Source organism: Schistocerca cancellata, chromosome 10, assembly GCF_023864275.1.
Source record: "Schistocerca cancellata isolate TAMUIC-IGC-003103 chromosome 10, iqSchCanc2.1, whole genome shotgun sequence".
NCBI classification, from domain to species: domain Eukaryota; kingdom Metazoa; phylum Arthropoda; class Insecta; order Orthoptera; family Acrididae; genus Schistocerca; species Schistocerca cancellata.
The window spans coordinates 198719402-198738065 of NC_064635.1; positions in this window are offsets into that span (position 1 = coordinate 198719402).

Consider the following 18664-nt stretch of genomic DNA (forward strand, 5'->3'; position numbering starts at 1 on the left):
TTGGAGGGCAGCGTGGAGTGTAAAAATCGAAGAGGGAGACCAAGAGATGAATACACTAAGCAGATTCAGAAGGATGTAGGTTGCAGTAGATACTGGGAGATGAAGAAGCTTGCACAGGATAGAGTAGCATGGAGAGCTGCATCAAACCAGTCTCAGGACTGAAGACCACAACAACAACAATTCAGTGTGTAAAAGGAGATGATAACGTAATAATCACGAGGGATTGGTATGCAGTTGTAGGAAAAAGAGTAGAAGAATGAGTTAGGGAAGAATATGGACTCGGCAGTAGGAATTAGACGGGAGAAATAAGAACAGCAATGCCATAAGTTTCACCTAGAAAAATAGTGAATACTCTTTTCAAGAATCACAGGAGAAATAGGTACACAGTATGTGGAAAAGTCCCCAAGACACTGGAAGATTCCATATGGATTACATCACAAGCAGACAGAGATTATGAAGTCAGATATTGGAATATAAGACGTACCCAGGAGCAGCTACAGACTCAGATCACAATTTAGTGACGATGAAGAGTAAATTGAAGTTTAAGAGAATCGTTTGGAAGAACTAGTGTGGCAGGAAGCAGTATATTCAAGCAATGAGGTATGACGAGACGAGTTTGAAGTCCGCTAAAGAAGTGGCTACTGCCATAAAGAGTACCACAGGAGGACTTCAGTTGAAGAGGAGTAGAAATCTCTTAGAACAGCAATCACATATGTTGGACGGACCAACGTAGGTTCACAGAAGATAACTGCAAAGACACATTAGGTAATGGGAGCAATAATTCAACAGATCAATGAAAGGGCAGAGTACAAACTGTTTAGGGAGAGACAAGAATAAAAAAATACAAATCGCTTAGGAATGAAGGGAAAAGGAAGTGCTGGGAAGTCAAGAAAAATGGCTGAAGGAAAGGTGTGAAGAAACTGAAGCAGAAATGATCGTTGGTGTCTGATTCAGAATAAAGAAGAGTGGAAGCAGTCTTCAGTGAAATGAAAGGGTAAGTGTGACATAACCGTGAGCGCAACAGGAATCCATCTGTTAAATGCAGAGGAGAGAATGGGTAGGTGGAAAGAATATACTGAAGGGCTGTGTGAGGGGGAGGAATTGTTTGATGACGTTGTATAAAAAGGAATTGGAGTTGATATGGAAGCTATAGTTGATCCAGTATTAGAAACAGAATTTAAAATAACTTTAAAGAGCAAATAAAGCAGAGGGGATGTATAACATTCCTTTGGGATTTCTAAAATCACTGTGGCAGCCAAACTACAGCAACCAAACTACTATTCAGGGTAAAATCTATGAGACAGGCGACATACCAACACTTTCAGAAAAATATCATCCACACAATTCTGAAGATAGCAAGATCATACTACTGTGTAGCAAAATCCGCTTAGCAGCTCAAGTATGCAAGCTGTTGACAAGATTATATACAGACGAAAGGAAAAGAATGCTGAGCATCTGTCAGATAACAGCCACTTTGGCTTTAGGAAAGGTAAGGGCACCAGATAGTTATGGGAACAAACTAAAGAAAACAATAGATTCAGTCGGCTATTGGAGAACAATCGATTCATTTGGTTGTAAATTTATGTATTGTTTGAATTATTCATTCATTCTTTTGAGTGAAACCAGTCTATGGGAGCAGCCGAATGGAAATAACTGAATCATCAGTTGTTGTTTTATGTATCGTTTGGATTATTATTCATTCATTTTTTCTCATGATACCAGACTCTGGGAGCGACCTGATGAAAACAGTAGACGCAGTCAGGTGGTGTGCTGACAGAGTTACACAGTCTTTCTTTTCAAATGAAACAACTCTTCAATTGAAGGATGTACTCATTAATGAAACCACTGTTTTTGGCTTGTATTGTATGTTATGTTAACCGGGGGCCTAGGAACTACGAAGAGGCTCCAGCCCCGCCGCAGCCATAGTGGTCCACAACCCCACGACGACTACCGCAGTCAACTTCACCCCTCTGCCACCCCACACCAAACCACTCTTTCAGGGTTATTGTGCGGTTCGGCCCCCGGTGCCCCCCCCCCCTCCCCCGTCAGGGAACGTTCCACACGAGATGAGTTTAACCCCTATGTTTGTGTGGTTGAGTAATAGTGATGTACGCGTACGTGGAGAACATGTTTGTGCAACAATCGCCGACATAGTGTAGCTGAGGCGCAATAAGGGGAATCAGCCAACATTCGCCGAGGCAGATGGAAAACCGCCTAAAAACCATCCACAGACTGGTCGGCTTACCAGACCTCGACACAAGTCCGCCGGGCGGATTCGTGCCGGGGACCAGGCGCTCCTTCCCACTCCAGAAAGTCGTGCGTCAGACCGAACGGATAGCCGGGTGGCGTTTAGTGGCTTACTTGACTAAGTTATTCACTTACTCTTCTCAGTGAAACCAGTCTGCAGTGCTTTCATTGGGTGATGTGAAAAGCAGCGGTGGTATACAATACAAACTGTACACGTACCTCCCAATATAAGAGACCCTACTGGCCATTAAAATTGCTACACCACGAAGATGACGTGCTACAGACGCGAAATTTAACCGACAGGAAGAAGATGCTATGATATGCAAATGATTAGCTTTTCAGAGCATTCACACAAGGTTGGCGCCGGTGGCGACACCTACAACGTGCTGACATGAGGAAAATTTCCAACCGATTTCTCATACACAAACAGCAGTTGACCAGCGTTGTCTGGTGAAACGTTTTTGTGATGCCTCGTGTAAGGAGGAGAAATGCGTACCATCACGTTTCCGACTTTGATAAATGTCGGATTGTAGCCTATCGCGATTGTGGTTTATCGTATCACGACATTGCTGCTCGCGTTGGTCGAGATCCAATGACTGTTAGCAGAATGTGGAGTCGGTGGGTTCAGGAGAGTAATACGGAACGCCGTGCTGGATCCCAACGGCCTCTTATCACTAGCAGTCGAGATAACAGGCAACTTATCCGCTTGGTTGTAAAGGATCGTGCAGCCACGTCTCGATCCCTGAGTCAACAAATGGGGACGTTTGCAAGACAACAACCATCTGCACGAACCGTTCGACGACGTTTGCAGCAGTGTGGACTATCAGCTCGGAGACCATGGCTGCGGTTACCCTTGGTGTTGCATCACAGACAGGAGCGCCTGCGATGGTGTTCTCAACGACGAACGTGGGTGCACGAATAGCAAAACGTCAATTTTTCGGATGAATCCAGGTTCTGTTTACAGCATCATGACGGTCGCATCCGTGTTTGGCGACATCGCGGTAACCGCACATTGGAAGCGCGTATTCGTCATCGCCATACTGGCGTATCACCCGGCGTGATGTTATAGGGTGAAATTGGTTACACGTCTCGGTCACCTCTTGTTCGCATTGACGGCACTTTGAACAGTGGGCGTTACATTTCAGGTGCGTTACGACCCGTGGCTCTACCCTTCATTCGATCCCTGCAGAACCTACATTTCAGCAGGATAATGCACGACCGCATGTTGCAGGTCCTGTACGGGCCTTTGTGGATACAGAAAATGTTCGACTGTTGCCCTGGCCAGCACATTCTCCCGATCTCTCACCAATTGAAAATGTCTGGTCAATGGTGGCCGAGCAACTGGCTCGTCACAATACGTCAGTCACTACTCTTGATGAACTGTGGTATCGTGTTCAAGCTGCATGGGCAGCTGTACCTGTACACACCGTACAAACTCTGTTTGACTCAATGCCCAGGCGTATCAACGTCGTTATTACGGCCAGAGGTGGTTGTTCTGGGTACTGATTTCTCAGGGTCTATGCACCCAAATTGCGTGAAAATGTAATCAAATGTCAGTTCTAGTATAATATATTTATCCAATGAATACCCGTTGATCATCTGCATTTCTTCTTGGTGTAGCAGTTTTAATGGCCAGTGGTGCACAAGAGAGTACCTCCAGCAATATAAGAGAAAACATCTCTGTGGCTATGACAAAGTTAAAATACACTCCAGGAAATGGAAAAAAGAACACATTGACACCGGTGTGTCAGACCCACCATACTTGCTCCGGACACTGCGAGAGGGCTGTACAAGCAATGATCACACGCACGGCACAGCGGACACACCAGGAACCGCGGTGTTGGCCGTCGAATGGCGCTAGCTGCGCAGCATTTGTGCACCGCCGCCGTCAGTGTCAGCCAGTTTGCCATGGCATACGGAGCTCCATCGCAGTCTTTAACACTGGTAGCATGCCGCGACAGCGTGGGCGTGAACTGTATGTGCAGTTGACGGACATTGAGCGAGGGCGTATAGTGGGCATGCGGGAGGCCGGGTGGACGTACCGCCGAATTGCTCAACACGTGGGGCATGAGGTCTCCACAGTACATCGATGTTGTCGCCAGTGGTCGGCGGAAGGTGCACGTGCCCGTCGACCTGGGACCGGACCGCAGCGACGCACGGATGCACGCCAAGACCGTAGGATCCTACGCAGTGCCGTAGGGGACCGCACCGCCACTTCCCAGCAAATTAGGGACACTGTTGCTCCTGGGGTATCGGCGAGGACCATTCGCAACCGTCTCCATGAAGCTGGGCTACGGTCCCGCACACCTTTAGGCCGTCTTCCGCTCACGCCCCAACATCGTGCAGCCCGCCTCCAGTGGTGTCGCGACAGGCGTGAATGGAGGGACGAATGGAGACGTGTCGTCTTCAGCGATGAGAGTCGCTTCTGCCTTGGTGCCATTGATGGTCGTATGCGTGTTTGGCGCCGTGCAGGTGAGCGCCACAATCTGGACTGCATACGACCGAGGCACACAGGGCCAACACCCGGCATCATGGTGTGGGGAGCGATCTCCTACACTGGCCGTACACCACTGGTGATCGTCGAGGAGACACTGAATAGTGCACGGTACATCCAAACCGTCATCGAACCCATCGTTCTACCATTCCTAGACCGGCAAGGGAACTTGCTGTTCCAACAGGACAATGCACGTCCGCATGTATCCCGTGCCACCCAACGTGCTCTAGAAGGTGTAAGTCAACTACCCTGGCCAGCAAGATCTCCGGATCTGTCCCCCATTGAGCATGTTTGGGACTGGATGAAGCGTCGTCTCACGCGGACTGCACGTCCAGCACGAACGCTGGTCTAACTGAGGCGCCAGGTGGAAATGGCATGGCAAGCCGTTCCACAGGACTACATCCAGCATCTCTACGATCGTCTCCATGGGAGAATAGCAGCCTGCATTGCTGCGAAAGGTGGATATACACTGTACTAGTGCCGACATTGTGCATGCTCTGTTGCCTGTGTCTATGTGCCTGTGGTTCTGTCCGTGTGATCATGTGATGTATCTGACCCCAGGAATGTGTCAATAAAGTTTCCTCTTCCTGGGACAATGAATTCACGGTGTTCTTATTTCAATTTCCAGGAGTGTAGCAAATTTACATATTCATTTAATTTTGTGATGAAAGGATAATTAATCTTCTCACCATTTAAGAGTGATGAATAGATTACTGTGTATTGTGTGTGCATTGTTCAAGTTGCAATGCAATGAAACACGCCCCACGTCATCGTCGTGCTGTTGTCAGGGACAGGGCGGTTGCCGATGTGAGGAGGTAGCTAGTTGCCGCTAGCGCAGGTCCCGGCAGAGCTAACCACTGTACCATCTCTTGCGCCACCTCCTCACGCCGGCTGCTTTCCTGTACATGGCAGCAGCAGGAGCAGGCCACGCGCCACGCGCCCCGCCATAACAACGGACCGACGACGGACGACCTCCGCCAGCTCCATCCGCTCCCCCAAACCCAGAGATTGAGTAAAAACATTCGTTTAACTGATGAATTCTTCTCTGGTTAGCAGCCGAGTGGTGGCGTCGTCTTGTCGCAACGTTTCAATGACTTTCGTACCCATCATCTTCCAGTTCGCCAGAAGATGATGGGTATGAAAACCATTGAAACGTTGCGACAAGACGACGCCACCACTCGGCTGATAACCCGAGAAGAATTCCTCAGTGAAACACGCCGAGAAAGACTGCAGTCGCATATTTGTTTAACTGACGTAACCGACAGATACTTGTGTCAGTCGATTGTCTCACATGTAGCGAAACCACACAAACCTGGAGAGTGACATCAATTGTTTCATTCGACAGAAAAAACCGAGTCAACGAAAAAAAAAAAAACTTCTGACCAGTCGATTGCTGAAAGCAGTCAATTGCCCCATCACTAGCACCAGAGAGGCAGTTCTGACGTTGCACTTGGTAATGGAAGCAATGCTGAATAAAAATCAAGACACAGTCATAGGATTTGTTGACTTGAAAAAAGCGTTTGGCAAACTAAAATGGTGCAGTATGATCGAAATTCTGAGAAATATAGGAGTAAGCTTCAGGGAACAAGGGGTAATGTACAATATGTACAGAATCGAAAGAGTGGGCAATAAAGTTGGGAAACCAACAATGAAGTGATCGAATTAAAACGGGTGTAACATAGGTGCACAGTCTTCAAAAAAAATGGTTCAAATGGCTCTGAGCACTATGGGACTTAACATCTGAGGTCATCAGTCCCCTACAACTTAGAACTACTTAAACCTAACTAACCTAAGGACATCACACACATCCATGCCCGAGGCAGGATTCCAACCTGCGACCGTAGCGGTCGCGCGGTTCCAGAATGTAGCGCCTAGAACCGCTCGGCCACTCCGGCCGGCCACGGTCTTCAGCTACTATAAGCTATACACATAAGAAGAAATGACGGAAAAAAATAGAAGTCGAAGAGTGCGATTAAAAGTTCAGGGTGGAAGGATATCAATGTTTAGACTGATTAATGACATTGCTATCCTTAGTGAAGGTGAAGAAGAATTACGGAATCTGCTATATGGAATGAGCTGTCTAATGTGTCTCTAGGTCTACTCTGACACGTTCAGCTTGCATAGGAGAAGATACTGGTGCATAAATTTAGTGTTCGATGTCGAAACTATCATCGAAACTCCTTAGACGTAACGTTCCTAAAACGGATGTATGTACGTCTTTTCCACCTATCTAATCTTCTGGCATCAGCATAGATCAACCTACAGTTTGGTCCATCTGGCATCATTAAATACAACGATAAGCCTATTAGACAGAACGCTAGTAAATCATAAAAGTCTGCTTGACACAGCTAACAAGGGGAACTTCCGCTCCCGTAAATTAAGTTCGGGATGAGACTTCGCAGGTTAGTAGTATACCTCATGGGTGCCCACTCATAGAAGCCTTAAAGCGCACTATGCAGAAAATGCCGAAGAAAAAGCGCTTTAAAGTTTTAAACGTACCTCTTACACGGGTTATAAGTTAAGCAGATAAGTGAAGTACCCCAGTCGGTTCTGTGCTAGACTGTCATATGTCCGACCTGAGTTCGATCCTACTTCGCTGCTAGTACACTTTCATTTCGTATTTTTAAATTGTTTTAAAAATTATAACAACTTTTAAATAAAATTAATGAATAAATTAAATCATAAATAACTTTATTTTGATTATGGAACGGCTGTCACAGTTACTTAACATGTGAGTTATCAATAATGTCTTTTTAAAAAGTTGAATAATCTCAAATGCATTTTTAACGGAGGTAAATTAATTACCATTGTCACAAAATTCTAGGTGGAGTTTCCACTATATAAATTCTTTTACAATATCATGTTCAGTTGTCAATTTTGTATTTTATGTGCAAGCACCAGATTGATAATTGTCATGAAAACATTGAAAACTAAAAATTTTTTGGCATCTTGCACAGTTTATAAAGAACGTTGTTTACAGGAACAACGATTTTAAAAAAAGATCTATTGAAAAAAAAATACTTCGTTGACATTTCTGAAAACTTCTCTTTAATCAGAAAGCCCATAAGCATACCAGGCATATCGGATCATTTAGTATTTCGTACAGTCTCCACGAAAATTTATTTCTCTGTTTTTCAGATAACATAAGCTCAATTTTCTATAAGCTTTATCAGATTTTTTAGTTGTCAATAAACATAGAGGTCCGCCGCTCGTGGTCTCGCGGTAGCGTTCTCGCTTCGCGGGCACTGCGACCTGGGCTCGATTCCCGGTGGAGGTCAGGGATTTTGACCAGCCCCTAGATGACTGGGAGTTGTTGTTGTCGTCTTCATCATCAGCAGTGCTGTTTTTCTGGAGGATGCGTACCCCTAAACCTTTTCGTCGACAAAATAATTTTTTTACGATGTTGAGGACTTGGAAGAGTGCCAAAGATTTATTTCACGGACGTGAATTTTTTATTTCATTTTTAGTGTTGGTAATTGCAATACGAACGATACCAGTGCAGTTTTTGGTGGGAAAAGCGATGTCATTGACTGTTTCAAGCATTTCGAAGCTGCGACAACCGTTCTCGACAACTGAATCGCTGGCATGTAGTGCCATCGCCCGCTAATAGTGTTCGATGGTAGTGCTAAACGGACATGCGTACGCTCAAACGCCGAGCTACCGATAGATGTCTCTACAGTACCACTACCTTGAAGATGTTGATGACGTCATGGCTAAAATCAGACGGATGGTAACCCATGCTTCAGTTATAAGTAATTTTCGCTGCATTATATCCAATGTCGGAGTACCCTCAAACTTATTTTTAGAAAAAAAGCACTGATCATCATCATCATCATCTCCATTGCGGTCGGAGGAAGGCAACGGCAAGGTACTAATGGAGGTGTCCATTAGTACCTTGCGTAGTACGGCGGTGCGAATCTCCGGCAAAGTTCCCCTATGCTCTGTCAAGAAGCATGGGACGTAATTTCCATTCCATAAAAACAGACGTCACGTGATTGAACAAGTTGAGTACATTTCGGAGTTATCACTTTAATTGTACTTGTTGGTGATTTCTCGTCAACCTGAAAGATTTCGTCGTATACTTCAGGCTTTGGTTGTCCACTCCAAGAGTCAATAATTAACAAAATTGTTCAAATGGCTCTGAGCACTGTGGGACTTAACATCTCAGGTCATCACTCCCCTAGAACTTAGAACTACTTAAACCTAACTAACCTAAGGACATCACACACATCCATGCCTGAGGTAGGATTCGAACCTGCGACCGTAGCAGTCGCGCGGTTCCGGACTGAAGCGCCTCGAACCGATCGGTCACCGCGGCCGGCCAATAATTGACAGAAATCGTTCAAAGATTTCAAACACCGGTTGAGAAAGTCAGTATACAGTCCTGTCGTTAGATTTGGAAAACGTTATTACAACGTTTTTATAATTTTGCTCATACTCTTTTACTGCTTTTCGGACTCAGGGACCAAAGTTACCGGTTGCCTCTTGTAAACAAGCAAACACTTGAGGTAGGATGTTTCCAGACAGAGTGAGAACATATTGAGCCGTATATGTACGCGTCAGTTTATTCATATCGTGCCTTTGGACGAAAATAGTTTTGCTTTCTTTGACAGCCAGAGTCATGTTGTACCCCGACTGATACTGACATGTTGGAAAGAAAGAAAGAGAAAAAAAAACGAAATTGAAATGTTTTGTCAGAGAATCGTAAAAATATAAAAATGAATTTTTAAATACACAGCAATAAATACCTGCCTAGCCAGTGTTGATAATAACTTCTTTCTTGAAATCCTGTATCAAATTTAACGTCTGGGTTCGAAAAGCGTCTGCAGCTGCCAAGGTTTCTTCAATCGTCGCTCTTTCTTTTCTTGAAACAAATCTTGTCACTTTCCGCTGACGAGTTCCGTGCTTATTTTTGAATCTATGAACCCAGCTGTCAGAAACATTAAATTTAAAATCTGAAAACCGTTGCGCTGCTACTGACACCTACCGTTTTAAATGTCACTTATTCGCTTACTGATAATTATCTCGGTCTTCAACAAGACGATCGTACGTCCAGGAACTGATTGCTGCGTACTTATCAAATTGATTGCCTCCTGTTTTCTTAACTGGGTGCATCCTTTTTTTGTAGTGTATTTAGTTTCCACGTCGGGTGAGCCTTTGCTCAACGTTAATTTTGTAATCCAAAGACAGACAGTCTGCCTCTCTGGCCTTCTTTTCTTCTAGTTGATATTCATCCGATGAGCTGTGGTCTTCGTACTTTTCGAAAGGTTCACCTTCACAATTTTAATTTTCGTGAGCAAGTTCATCTTGAGTTACAAGTACTTTCTCAGCCAACATGTCCGTAATATGCCTGCAAATTTCTACGCCATCAAAATTGCTTCGCGAGAAATTGTCGTTGAAGATTCCTAAGCAATCAAATTGTTTGCAGCAAGCAAGCTTTCGCAATAAACAACCGCATCTTTTAACATGACCTTCGACATTTCACTGTATAACGAATCTTCAGCTTCTGATACTTTCGCAATGTCTTCATTGACAGACATTTTTAATTCACAACACTGGAAAAATTCCGATCATATATCACAGTGCAGAACGCTCGTATCTCTGCGAAACTCAGGTATGAACTGGTGCCGTAGCTCGCTTAGTACCGTGCGGGCCTTAACAATTCCTGATCGTCTGCCTGTTTCTATACAAAAAGGGCAACAGCTATCCTCTGCTTTTCCACGAAGACACCGGGTCCTCAAATTTACAACGAATATTTATAACCTTTCCACAGCTTATAATATCGCCGAAGTTTATAATAATAGTGTAATGACAGTTATTAACACTGTAATTTATTTCCATTAAAATCATTTGAAATTATTCAACTTTTTAAAATGAAAGTATTCGCGAGTGTAATTCACATTTTAAGAACGCTGTGACAGCTATTTCATCAACAAAATAAAATTATTTACGATTCAGTTGATAATACTTTAGGTCATTAACTTAATTTAAAAGTTCTTATAATTTTTAAAACAATTAAGAAAAACAACATAAAATCGAGAACATAGGTAGGATCGATTCCGGAGCAGCCACATAACATTCGAGCACGCTTCTTTGTGAGCTATTTCACCCGTGCGCTGCAATGCTTCTGACGGTGTATGAGATGTGTATGAGCTACGCTTAAAATTTTAGAGCCTTTTCTCGGAATTTTCTGGATGGAGCGCTTTAAGACTCGTGTGAGTGGATATCCTTGAGGTACACTACCAATTTGCGAAGTCTCATCCCGAACTGAATTTCCGATACCGGAAGGTACCCATGTAAGAAGGTACAAACACGAGTGAACATAGTGAGAAAGCTAGTAGTTAGTACATGGGGAGCGAATACATTAGTACTCCGTCGAGCTTCCCTTGCGTTGGCACACTCGGCAGCAGAATGATGTGCTCCAATTTGGCCCTGCAGCGCTCAATTGATGAAAGCCGATGTTCATTTGAACGCAACTACGAGAACCATTAGTAGCACATTCAGATCTACTCCTAACGCTGGCTGGAAATATTACGAAGGAATGAAATATTTTGTCTTTGTATCGATTCATGTAAGGTGCGCATAAATTTGGGCAAGGAGATTGCCATCTTGATTATTCAGGCATTATATCGAGATTCATGGATTATGCAGGGTGAAAAATATTTAAACCGACAAACTCTGGGAGGTTGTAGGGGATATCAAAACAAATATTTTTCCCTAATGTCATTCTTTACTATGAGGATTATTTAAACCGGTGGAGGCCGTATTACGCTCTTCAGTTGTTACAGGTGGTATTACGATCTTCATTTGTTAGAGGGCGTATCACACTCTACAGTTGTAGGCAACTGCTGTCCACCAGTGTAGTAGTGCATTGTCTCTGTTGACTAATGGAGCGATACACCTGGAGTGAGTACACTGACATGGTTGGTGCGTACTACGTAGCGCACCACAACGGACGAGCTGCACAGCGGTTTTATCAACAACAATATCCTAATCGCCGTATCCCGCATCATACTACCTTTGCTGCTGTGTACCAACGTGTGCATGAGACCGGATCATTTTCCAAATTACCTGGACAGGGACGCCGTCGCACGTCGAGGAAGCTGTCTTGCAACATGTGGAGCGGGATCCTTCAATCAGCACTCGTGCAATTGCACGTAACATGGGAACGAATCAGAGGAATGTGAGAACAGTCCTTCGAGAGCAATTGTTACGTTCATTTCATTTACAGCGTGTCCACAACCTGGAACCAGTTGATTATCCACCCAGAGCACAGTTTTCGCAACGGTATTCGGAACAGTGTGAAATGCATCCTACATTTCCATCCTCTGTGTTGTTTACCGATGAAGCAACGTTCGGGCGTGATGGAGTGTTCAACATGCACAATTCGCATGTTTGGAGTGAGGATAACCCACATGCCGCAGTTACTAGCGCTCATAAAATGCGGTTCTTCGTTAACGTATGGGTCTGTGTTGTTGGGGACTGTTTAATTGGGCCGTATCTGCTGCCTAGTTGTTGTCTCTTGGTCATAAAAATGGAAAAGTGTTTGTTGGTTTAATTAATTTGCCGCCAGCGAAATCTTCCTCTATCGGTTTAAATATTCCTCATAGGAAAAAATGACTTTAGGGGAAAATATTTGTTTTGATGTCTCCTACAACCTCGCAGAGTTTGTCGGTTTAAATACTTTTCACCCTGTATAGAAGATACCAATAAATATCTAAACTGGGTTGTGGATTAAAATTTTGCGGTCTAGTTCGTACTGGCAGTTAATGGTGCGGCGATGTCGAGAACCTGCAGTCTGTGACTACATTACTCTTATTATTTCTTCTACATATTTCAGTATTTTTGTCCACAGCAACAACTACCTTCACGATTGAGCGAGCTGCTCCTGGGTACGCCTTATATTCCAATATCTGACTTCATAATCTCTGTCTGCCGGCCTTCTGGTGGCCGAGCGGTTCTAGGCGCTTCAGTCTGGAACCGCGCGATCGCTACGGTCGCAGATTGGAATCCTGCCTCGGGCATGGATGTGTGTGATGTCCTTAGGTTAGTTAGGTTTAAGTAGTTCTAAGTTCTAGGGGACTGATGACCTGAGATGTTAAGTCCCATAGTGCTCAGAGCCATTTGAACCATTTTGAACAATTGAGCGAGCGCTGCACCACGCTCCGTTATTGAATGGCTACTCAAAGGAGAGTTCATTTAAATGCGTTTCAAACCAATGTTCTTCACCAGCTCGCTACTTTCACATGTAGATATTTTGGGCTACAAAGGAATATGTCTCGGAAACTTTTTACTGCTTCAGCTGCAACGTCTGTTCATTCTAGTATGATAAAAAAATTATTAGGTTAAATATATTTCAATTCTTTCAATTTAAATCTGTTTCATACTAGAATGTCGTGTTCCCAGTTTGGCACAGCTTTGCCACAGGAGACACGAAAGCGGTCGAAGACGTCCGTCTTCTGGTCGGCTCCTGATCGTTGTCAGAAGGAGGCTAGTTTTTGATTACGCAAAGACTTCTATTATTTGGAAAAGAACAACCCGGATTTCTTTACGTAATCAGTATGGATTTTATAATTACCTAAGGGACCTTTAACAGTGAACAGTAAAAAAAAATTGCATTTGCAAATGAAATCATTAATAAATGGGGCAGCTATGAGTTGTATAGAAGACAAGGGGCGGCCTTCTGTACACGACCAGGATGCCGCAGTATTGTCTGCTGTAGTAAAGGCTGTTTGACGTTTATAAAAATAATATGGCATGGAGGTTAAAAAAGTATAAAGGAAAAGAACAGAATAAGAAATCTGGTAAACACTAAATAAATTCTCACTAGCAAATTAGGGCTTATTTATATACAATATAACTTACATAAGTACTTTTCTAACTGTATGGTGCGATCAGATTTCAGCCTGCCCTGTGCTGTCTCCTTCGTTTACGTTTTTGTCACAAATTACAGTCATTACTTTTCTCCTTCGTTAAAGACAATTCTTGCACTGTCCAACACCTTCATAACAATAACTTGCCGATTTACAGTTTCGAACATAAATTACTTGAATTTTATTAATTAATAATGTTGTCTGCACGCTGGCAAGACCGCTCACTTTTATAGCTTAAAGTCGAGTCTCTTTTACGTTTTCACATTACAAGCAGAAGTAGTACATTAAAATCCGAAGATCTACCAAAGTTTTTCTTTTCAATGTCATCTTTTATTTATATCGAAGCGGAACGTCAGTTCAGCTTCTGTTAAAATGTTTCTTTGACTACGCAATCGATGTATTAGCGTCCGCGCTAGATGCGCATCTTTACAGTTACGTAAATTATATAAGACAAATGTCTTTCAAAGAATAGGTCTCATCTCATAAGTTGATCATTTAATATAAAGATAGGTGAATGCCTTTCCAAGGGTATTCACAGCTTTCATACTACGGAAATCCCAACAATATTACATCATCCGCAGCTTCTCCCTTTACAGACGCAACCTGTGTCCTTGAACTGTTGGTACCTCTGCAGAATGCTTTGTTGGGTTGAAAGTTGGACGTCTATGATTTTACTGTGTGCATACACAAACTCTGAGATATTATTAGCGCGAGCAGTTGTCGAGGGGAGTCGGAAGTGGTCGGAGGCAGGGTGCGGTGGAGAGAAGCCGCGAGACATGAGAGGTAGAGAAGCCTGCCGAGATCGTGATAATAGCGCCGGGGGAGAGAACTTTTTTGATAATTTGCATTTTCGTTGCACGTAGTTATTTGTTGCTTGCACACTGTAGGGATTCGGTCAGATTTATGTATTCAGCCGCTCTGTACCGTGGCCTGAAGCGTGTTTAATGAGTACACCCATTATGAAACAATTAAAAGTTTGTGGACCGACTGTCACCATTTAAATCATCTATTTTTCACATGTAGCAACTTAAAAGTTACAGTATCAGTCCATAACGGGTAATGCAAACTGTGACATGAATCTAAATGCTGAGTGCTGCGGCGACTGAACAAATATTTTGAAATAGTAATATTCATTCTGAGATACCGATCCACCTGAATGATCGCTTTCACCTGCGAGAGAGCAGCATTGTAAATAACATCGTTGGCTTGTTAGCATTCCATGATTTTTAACGAACTTGTGTATTCCGTTACTTTGCTAATGAATTTTTTTTTCTGATAGTAGACTTGACTACGGATGGACGTATTTTCAAGGGAGGGGTAGTTCCAGTGTTAAAAACAAAAGAAACGATAGGCGCCATTGCTGCGAGATATCAGAAAATATTAATTTTTGTCTATATACTCTCTTGTAAAAAGCTGAATGTATACTGCAGTAGTGCGCTCTTGTATGAAGCTGAATATACACTGTAATAGTTGAGCACTGAGAAGAACGTTTTTATGAAATAATGATTATCTTAAAAGGTTAAATTTTTCTCATTTCTGAAGTGAATATCATGCTCATATTTCCGCTCCTAGGAATAACGACACTAAGTGCAAGCAAGCAGAAGATTCAGGATTCTGAATGCTAGGTAGTACTGTGCGATTGCCTGTTTAATAACACGGTCTTTTGGAATGAACAGATTCTCTTTTGTGAAAAGCGAAAATTTGTGGAGCTTTCCCTACCGACACAGACTATCATAACTGTTCAGATTCGTATCCGTCTGACTTGCTCTTCAATAGAAGCGTCAAGAAATGTTCACAGCTACATTACGACGCAGATCTTGAAAAGCTGTTTCTCACCCTGGCTGCTACGAAGAACTTTAACCTTGGGTGCCCTCGATTGCACTCCAAAGACGCCACGCATTGCTACAAAGTTAATAATTTACTCTTTTTCGGCCAAGAAGACAGTAATTAGGATCCACAGCACTAAATATTTTATTTTTGACGAGAAAGTCAATTTCAAGTTTCATGTTTTAAAATAACACCAAAGGACCTTTTTATTTAAATCATTTAATACTAGGAAGGAAAGAGGACCTGGTAAGAGTGGGGAACAGTACTTCAATCAATTTTGCAGCGGAAAGTTTCGAGGCTGCCTGTCTGTTTGTTCTTTTCGCTCTTATCAGGAATACTTAATAATTTTTCTAGTGGCCAAGAGAGGGTCATTAGAAAGTTTTTATTGGTTTCTTCAATTTTTCTTTACATCGATTAAGGTTAGTAGACCAAACCCCTCTTGATCATTCAGTTCCTATGTATAAAAGTATGCCAGTAATTGTTGCAATTATTCCATGCATTGCACACTGCATGGATCACAGTATTGCTTTTTGAAATATTTTAGCATGTTCCTGATCAGGCAGTTGCAGCGGCAAGACGAAGTAAGTTGTCTGTTGCGTACAGGTGCATTGCAGAACAGTTGTTAGATGTTACAGGTTATTTTAAAACTTGCAGTCAGATGGTTGTTGTTGCATAGCATTTTTTTGTTGTTGCATTCGCTCTGCTTTGCGGTAATTCAAAAGTTTTATTTCAGCAAGTTTCTAGTTCAGTATTTATTTTATAACAGTGAAGTTAACAGTTTTGTATTAAGATAGTTGTTTTGCATTTTTATGCCATTTTCTTTATTGCTACAACTACAGTGAAAGCTAGAGTACAGGCAAGAATGGAGACAGTAGAAATAGTTTCAAACGAAGTTTCGGAAAATTTGAGACATAGTGTAGGAAATTCTACTCAGGGTAAAGGAATCAGTGTACTTTCGAACAATGCTGTGAATAATCAGAGCGTAGACTACTATTTGCCAATCTCGCTCGATGAACTGCAGGGAACTACACGCAATTCAGATCATCAAAATACCGTGACACAAAACCATTTTGTTATGAGAGGCTCAGGTATTGCTTCTATTTCTACAGAGCAGAGTAACTGTGTCTTCCCCTCTTTCAGTAATAACGTTACACAATCTGTGCTCAATTTGGAGAAATCAAAGAATCTATTAGCAGACAGGAACAAAATTTCAAGGTAAAGGAAGAGAACTTCAGATTGTTTCGTGACGAGACAAATCACAAGACCAAAGGATCTTGGGATATGAGATTAAAGACAATTTAAATCGTAAATTCAGGGTGTATGCGACCCGGGACAACCGCGAGATCCGGGAATTTTTTCATCCGGGAGAAAACATGGGATTTTTTTTTTAGAATTCCGAAAATTTTTCATTGTTTTTGTTTTCGGTTAAATTTTTGTAATATTGACTGGTAAAAAACCGATACTCTGACAAATGATACTGCAGTATCCCGCTACTGCAGAACAGTACTTCAGCAATAAAACATGAACGAGACAAAAAACGAAAATAAAACTTAAATTGCAAAGGAAATGCGCCATATACAACATCAAAACACAGTGCTCATACAAGCGTCTACAAAATGTTTCAAATTCAAATGGCTCTGAGCACTATGGGACTTAACATCTGAGGTCATCAGTCCCCTAGCACTTAAAACTACTTAAACCTAACTAACCTAAGGACATCACACACATCCATGCCCGAGGCAGGATTCGAACCTGCGACCGTAGCAGCAGCGCGGTTCTGGACTGAACCGCCTAGAACCGCTCGGTCACAGCTGCCGGCCAAGCCTGTGCCAACAGCCAAATTTGTCAAAGCCTTTAGGAAGACTATGCAATGCTTGCAACAACAAATTGCCTCCGATGAGCGTGACGTCACAACTATTTACATTTGATTCGTTTTAGCAGTTACGAGTGTTCATGCGCATGCGCAGTTGAGTAGTACTTTCTCCAGCTTCTGGCTACAGAAATGTGATTGTTGGCTGTGTAATTAGTCGCAGGAAACAGGTAGATGATACAGGGAAAAATTTTACTGGCGCACCCAAGCTGCCAGATTCATGCATAACCAATAGGTTTGGATCTATGAGACCGGGGGGGATTCTTATTCTTGAGGAAAAAAACCCTTAAAACCTTGTTTCACAAAGCGCCTATCATCCAGCGCCCTTTGGTCTATCGATTATTCGTATGACTTAGAAACGCATCCCTATCGGTTTTCGAACATTTTTGAACACATTCTAACTAATTCCATAAATTTTCGGGCGTGCAGTCGCATATGTTCAACTTCTTCTTTTTCTGTAAGAAGTTGAATTTATGCGCAATTATGCAATCTTTGAGCCGCGAAAATGTTAAGATGCACATTCTAAGTTGATTTCTGAATGAATCATAAGTTGATTTGTGAATGCGCGCTTAGTGTACGTGATGTCTCTGCCAGCAGAATCTTCGTTGCATCACGAAATAAACTTTCCTGCAGACAAAAGAAGCTATACGAGCTGAGCGGAGTAAAGGCGAACGGATGAATGCCAACCACTGTCTGATTATGTGGTTGATTTGGTTTGCGAATAATCAGCGTTGTTATAATTACTAGCGAAATCCGTAGATTCAGACTACCAGAGTGGAAATAACGACTAAAAGGAATAACAGGTAAGAAAGAGTAGGTATTATCTTCTAGGTGTATCGAAGAAAATGAAATTTTGACAGAAAATCTTTGGCCAGATGGCTATACTACTAAGAGCCAGTTGTACAGTCCCTGGCTAGCAGCCGCTTTAAGTTGTATTCTGGAAATAGGGCGGAAAACGCGTTGTACGAACATGTCACAACGCCTAACCGGAGAGAGCAATCGCGGGGTAACTAAACCCCGGTCATTCTGACAGAGTTAGTGAAGTTAATCTCTGCCTCGTGATGACTGGGTGTTGTGTGATGTCTTTAGGTTAGTTAGGTTTAAGTAGTTGTAAGTTCTAGGGGACTGATGACCATAGATGTTAAGTCCCATAGTGCTCAGAGCCATTTGAACCCATTTGAATCTGAAATAAGCTTTGACACAGGAATAGTTACAGAATTAGTGATGACAAGACTATTTGTTAGAACGAGGACGGAGAAGAAACGGGGACATCACACAAATAATGGAAGAATATGACGATTCCAAATTTGTATAAAAACATTTCGTACTACTACTTTTCGATCTCATGCTTGA